General features: G+C 48.5%; 1 long non-coding RNA gene across 1 annotated transcript in view; it reads right to left on the reverse strand.

Annotated features, from left to right (window-relative positions):
• Nucleotides 1–3515: 3515 nt before the first annotated feature.
• The window catches only part of LOC144232853 (uncharacterized), a 9442-nt gene continuing 7106 nt past the window's right edge, over nucleotides 3516–5851 (reverse strand). Inside the window, exon 3 of the long non-coding RNA XR_013335547.1 lies at nucleotides 3516–4059. This is a non-coding gene — a long non-coding RNA (uncharacterized LOC144232853). The remainder of the gene's footprint in view (nucleotides 4060–5851) is intronic.

A 5851-nucleotide genomic window follows, 5' to 3' on the forward strand; every position in this document is an offset into this window, starting at 1 on the left:
AAGGCACATTTGACTTTATGGAAGTGCTGCAGAAGTGCATTATGCCACCTGCTGGCTGTGACCATGAGGTAACACAGCAGGCGTATTTCCACTACACTGTAAAACTGCATGCTTAATCTCCAAAAATGACCAGCCGAAGAATTCAAAAAGGATTTCTTGAGTCAATGTGCATCACTCAATACAGGTCAGATTAATCTCTGGGTAAATTTAGTTGAATCATAAAATTTCATATTTGAAAAGAATTTTAAACCTTGGCCACATGAGATGCCCACAAAATGCAGAGACCCTCTCAAGTACATCCTTCACCGGCAGGCACCAGATCTCTGCTTAAACACCCCCCAGATGGGCAGCTCACTACCTTACGAAAGGAACAAGGCTAACTGTGAGAAAGCTTTTCCCCGACAGTGCAAAATCCTTGTACCTTCCTTTCATCATTTGTTTGCAGCTCTGCTCTGCGGAGCTAAAAAATTAATCCAATCTCTGAAACAGTATAGTTCCAAATGTCATGATTACAGTAATAAAGTCCCTCTCTCTCTCTGTCTCTGTCTCTTTTTATTGTTCGCATGGAGCACTTGCTAAGGCCTATACTAACCCATTTGTTCCTCACCAGAACCTGGTGAGGTGGGGCTGCTGTTCTCATTTTAGGGATGAAGAGAGGGCTCAAAATCCTCCCTGGCCACTCCCTCCCCCTCTGCCTTTATCTCTCTTCCAGGTTTAATCTCCCCCCGTGACGTCTAGGAGGCCATCCAGGCTCTGCACAGTCCTTGTTTATTCTCTCTCTCTCTCTCTAGCGCAGACACACTAAAGGTTTGAGCACTGCTTTATCCTGTCTTCGTGTCTGAGTTCGGACAGGAGGCTCTTCTCCTCGGCACGTTGTCCAGAATAACCACAGAAATGGATTTAATAAAACCGTAAAATACAGGAAAGGTCTAGCAGTCTTGACATCCTCACCCCGAAAATGTTCCTCTTCATCTGGTCATGGATAAAGTAGGCTTTCTGGTTTTAACTCACAATGTTTCAGGTTGAAAATAAAAGTGTTAGGAGAAAATGAAACAGTATCTATAGCACATTGTTAAATGTGTCAACAAGGAAACTAGAGGCCCCAATGGACACTTAGGCCGAGTCACCAAGCCAGGGCTTTACACCTAACCTAAAACTGCAGTTTCAACCTCCCCCCGACAGGCAGTCCTAACTGGTCAGTTAGGAATTTTCTAGTCTGCACCAATGGGGCACTCTGCTACCGCGGCCTCTCCACCCCCACCCTCCACCCTCTCGCCGAACGGAAGGTGACTTTGCCCGAAACAATCTTTCCTTTTCTTTTGAAGATAACCGCCTTGCCCCACCTCCCTCCCGTTTCAAGCGGCCTCTCAGAGCTCCTCCCCTACTTGCTACATGGGATGCTGCCCGATTCATGAATCGCTTACTGGAGCCAGTTACATCTTCAAATTTACTTAGGTGAATTTCTGTTCCTTAATAGATCCGAAGTATCCTGACTGCTGTCCAGAAAGCGATGATTTCCCTCCAATAACTTGCTTTCCCCCTTCCCATGCTCTTTCCNCTCGTCCCAGACGCTCAATTGCAGGTTTCTCTGCCCCCTAGTGGCTGCCCAGCGTGTCTGCACTCGCGGGTGGCGGCAATAAACCACCTCTGACCAAGATCACCTCTGGTCCCATAGGTGGACCTGCCTGAACCCCAGGGGATCCCCAGGACTGAAGGGCATGCGTTTGGCCAGCAAGAACGTCATAACGTAGCAGGATTCTTGCACAGAGAGTGGTGACACGGAGGCTTTTTACTTTCCAGGAAGCAACTTTATTCCCGCTGCACCTCAGTTGGGTTCGAGTACCCCCCGCCGTGTGACATCTTTTTTTTAATTCATTTTTTATTTCTTTGTCTCCCTTTGTGTAACACACAAACATGTAGTCTGATTAAGTAGCCCCAGTTTACAAGGTCATGAGGGATGTTGTCACCTAGGCACCCCACAGCCAGTTTCCCTTGAAGTTTTCTCTCCCTTTTTCCTCTCTCCTGAGGGAGGGCACCTACCACGGTAATAGAATTAGAAGAGAATAGGTTTGACCACTATGGGCCACACACTCAGGACTGAATCTGGGGGGTCCCTGTGTTCTGGGAATTGAATCTCACTTGGGGGATGAAGAGAAGAGTGCTGACCTGGAGTGCGGTGCGGATTGCCCTCTGCCCTCTGCCTCCCCAGCCTTGTGCCCTGGTTGCTCCGCAGATCCGCCCTTTTCTGCGCTGTCTGGCGAGGGGTTGTGGGTCCCCTGGGCCTCGGACAGGCCCACACCTGGAGGGGACCCTGCGGACCGTCCCCCCATGCTGCAGGTCTGCCTCCTGGCTCCTATGTCTTCGATCTCACAGAATCTCACAGAATCTCACACTTTTTTTTTTTTACTGTGATGCACAGTAAGATACAACTTTTATATTATAATTTGGGGCATATTCAAATTTATACACACTGTATACTCTTTTTTGTCCTTTTATATTTGAATCTATCTATCTATCTATCTATCATCTATCTGTCCCATATACTCTTGATATGATGTGGGCCTGGGGAGCCAACAGTCAAGAAAGAATTCTTGAGATGTTTTCGGCGCAAAAAGGTGTCTTTATGAAAGCACAGGGACAGGACCCGTGGGCAGAAAGAGCTGCACCTGTGTCTGTGAGTGGTGACTGGCTAAACACCCCCAGTTTGGGGGCTGGGGGGGTGAGGACAGCACAAGCCTCTAAGGAATTTGGTAACAGAGTTCTAAGCACCTTGAGGGGCGAGCCGCTGCTAAGCTACGTTATTTACTCCCACCAAGTAGAGCCGCAGTGAGGAACACCCTAGGATGCCGTCAGTGGGCCCATGCCGGGAGGTATCTGCACGTATCTTGGGGTGTGTTTACGGCTCTCTGGGAAAGTGACTCTGGCCGGAGCTAGGCTCTGGTGGTAAAGCAATAAAGGACGTCCTCAAGGGCTGGAAGGGGTCACCAGCCGCCTGGGTGCTGCCAGCCCAGCAAGTCTGGCCTTTTGTTTTCTCGGCTCCCTCTTTGAATCCATTCTGTTCAGTTTGCCTAAGGAGAGTCTGCCATTGTTAACAGTTTGACAGTGGGATTTAGTGCAATTACATTGTTGTGAGACCATCGCCAACATCCATCTCCAGAACTTTTTCGTCATCTTGAACTGAAAGTCTGTCCCCATCGAGTAAGGCCTCCACCCCATCCCTGTTAGCCCCTGGTGACCGCCATTCTACTTTCTGTCTCTGAAGTTGACTGTTGGAGGCTATTCCTCGGGTAAGTGGAGTCACACAGGATGATACAGCATCACAGGCACTGCAGCTGCCCAAGTTCCCACTTTCAACCCTTTTGACGATATACCTAGAAGTGAAATCGCTGGGTCATATTGTAATTCTAGGTTTCATTTTTCAAGGAGCCACAACACTGTTTTCCATGGGGTTGTATCATTTTACATTCGCACCAGCAATGGGTAAGAGTTCCAATTTGTCCATATCTTGCCAGCACCTTTTCTTTTTCTTTTTTGGTAATAACCACCATAATGAGTGTGGATCTTTAGGTTTTAAACACACTTTAATTACACTGGGCCCCTGTTTCTTCTCCTAAACATAAATTTATGTTGGCACTGCAGACGCAGTCAAAATGTGGCCTACAGGGCGGGGACGGGAGGCTGGAGGGCGGCCCTGGGGTGGGGGCCACTGCAGGAATCAGGAGGAACCCAGCGGCCAGGGGAGACAGCTCCGAGCGAGGAGGTGGTGGCAGGCCCGGAGCATGTCCAGCTAAGCAGTCAGGAGGCGGCTCCTCGAAGATTTCAGCAATGTGTCTGGTTAAAGAGGGTGTGAGGGTCTCAGTAGTGAGACATGAGACATGAACAAAGATGTTTGGAGACCTAGACAAGCTACTGATACGGTGGGGGTGGGGATCTGTCAGCAGGTAGGCGATGGCGGCCGCAGACAGTCTGTAGGAGGGGCCTGGCCAGAATGAAATGGTTTGTTCCAAGAGTCCATGTCCTTAGATCTCCAGGATTAGGTCCAAGTGTCTGGACGAGGTACTAAGAAGAAACAGAAAACATGGACACAAAGACAAAGGCAGCCATTAGGGCCACGCTTTAGGATCACACTAGACAATAAGGGTGATTTGATGCTGACACCACGACTTTGAGGGGACCTGAAAACTCTCCTGCCTGAGCCTCAGATCGAAATAGGGTAATTAGCAAAATCAGGGCTACTGAGGCCTGGGATCGTGGGTCTCCCTCTTTGGGAAAGAAAAGGTTGTCCAGGCAGCAAAATTAGGCAAGGGAGAGAAGCAGCTTGGTGCTCTGGGAACCTGCTCATTCTGTGAGAATGAATAACAGTTTAATTTCAAAATGTGATCCCAAATTTTTCCAACAGTAGCAACAATTATAAACAACCAGACCCAAATCAGCTGTGCTATGAGTTATCACTAAACACCAACTGAAATACATGAATAAGGAAACTTCTATGAGCTGAAGTGTTTCACCGAGTTTTAAATTTCAGCTGCCAAAAATAAATAAATAAATAAGAAATCGACATCAGTAAATTTTAGGCTCTGGTTTGGGTTGACATTCGTTTACACTCACCTCCGCAGCCCTGTCTGATTTTTGCTGTAATTTGGGATGTTAACCTTTTTTACCCTCCCTCCCCAATTTTACTTATTTCAAAAAAAAAAGAGGAATATTTCTAACACCTGAAATAAGCCAATGCCTTTAATTCTGTGTGATAACACCGAACTCCAAATCTGTGGAGGAAAGTAGCAATTGACACGTGTGAATTTTACCTCAGTCTCCGCCAAACCAGGCTGGTGATGTGTGCACATGCTTTTAAGAATTTCAGCAAACTTCATGGTGATAGTAATCACAGTAGTGTGTACTTATGCAAAATGTATCTACTTTTAAAATATCCTCTGCACCTACCGTGGCGTTCAAACTCACAAGCCCTAGATCAAGAGTCACATGTTCTCATCACTGAGCCAGCCGGTGTTCCCTATACGAACCTTTACTAACCTTACTCTGTGTCAGGTAGGCGTCATTCTAAACATATATAAATATATAAACTTGTTTCGAGCACATACTTTTATCAACACAATCCTAGGAGGTAGGCACTACTATTTTATCCCCGTTTTATAGGTAGGAGAGGAAAGTATAAATTTCAACTTTCAGTCAGCAGCACGCCTGCGCACCCGTTCCTTTTTGTAAGTGAACTCAGATTTTCCCAAACCTTTGGAGGCTTATTTTCGGAAAGCTTGACTGATCGCACCTCCCAGTGAGGCGAGCCCAGCACATCCCTCACCGGGGTCCCTAATCTGGTCCCCCACCCCGCGGAGTGACTATACCCGCACATAACCTACCAAGGGCACGCCACTACCTGCGAGGTCAAATACACGCTCCTCCAATCCTGTATCGATGGTCCTTGACAGTTTCCAGCCCGAACCCTGAGCTCTGGACCCATTTTTCAAGATTAAGAAAGGAAAACCCTAAGGGTATGTCTGTGTTACAACAGGGGATCATTTTCCCGAATGGAGGAGTTCAGGGACACTCTCCCTCTCTGAGGAGGTGGTCTGCGTGGACTCAGGCCTGCAGAAAACGTTCCCTGAGAGGGAAAAGCGGGGTCTCCGGTCCGAGACGGGTGCCTTCACCAGCCGCACCCCGGCGCCAGAACGACCTACTTGCGCACCCAGGAAAGGAGTCCTTGCTGTTTTTCAGCTGCAGTGGGTGACCCAGTGACAGACCCCCAAGGAGCCGGGCGGCAGGAAAGCAATCGCGTGTCCCCGCAGCGCAGGAGAACAGGGGGCGGGGGCGGCAGGTGCGGCTGGGGCCCCAGCGC

This window comes from Crocuta crocuta, unplaced genomic scaffold, assembly GCF_008692635.1.
Source record: "Crocuta crocuta isolate KB4526 unplaced genomic scaffold, BGI_CrCroc_1.0 scaffold811, whole genome shotgun sequence".
Classification (NCBI taxonomy): domain Eukaryota; kingdom Metazoa; phylum Chordata; class Mammalia; order Carnivora; family Hyaenidae; genus Crocuta; species Crocuta crocuta.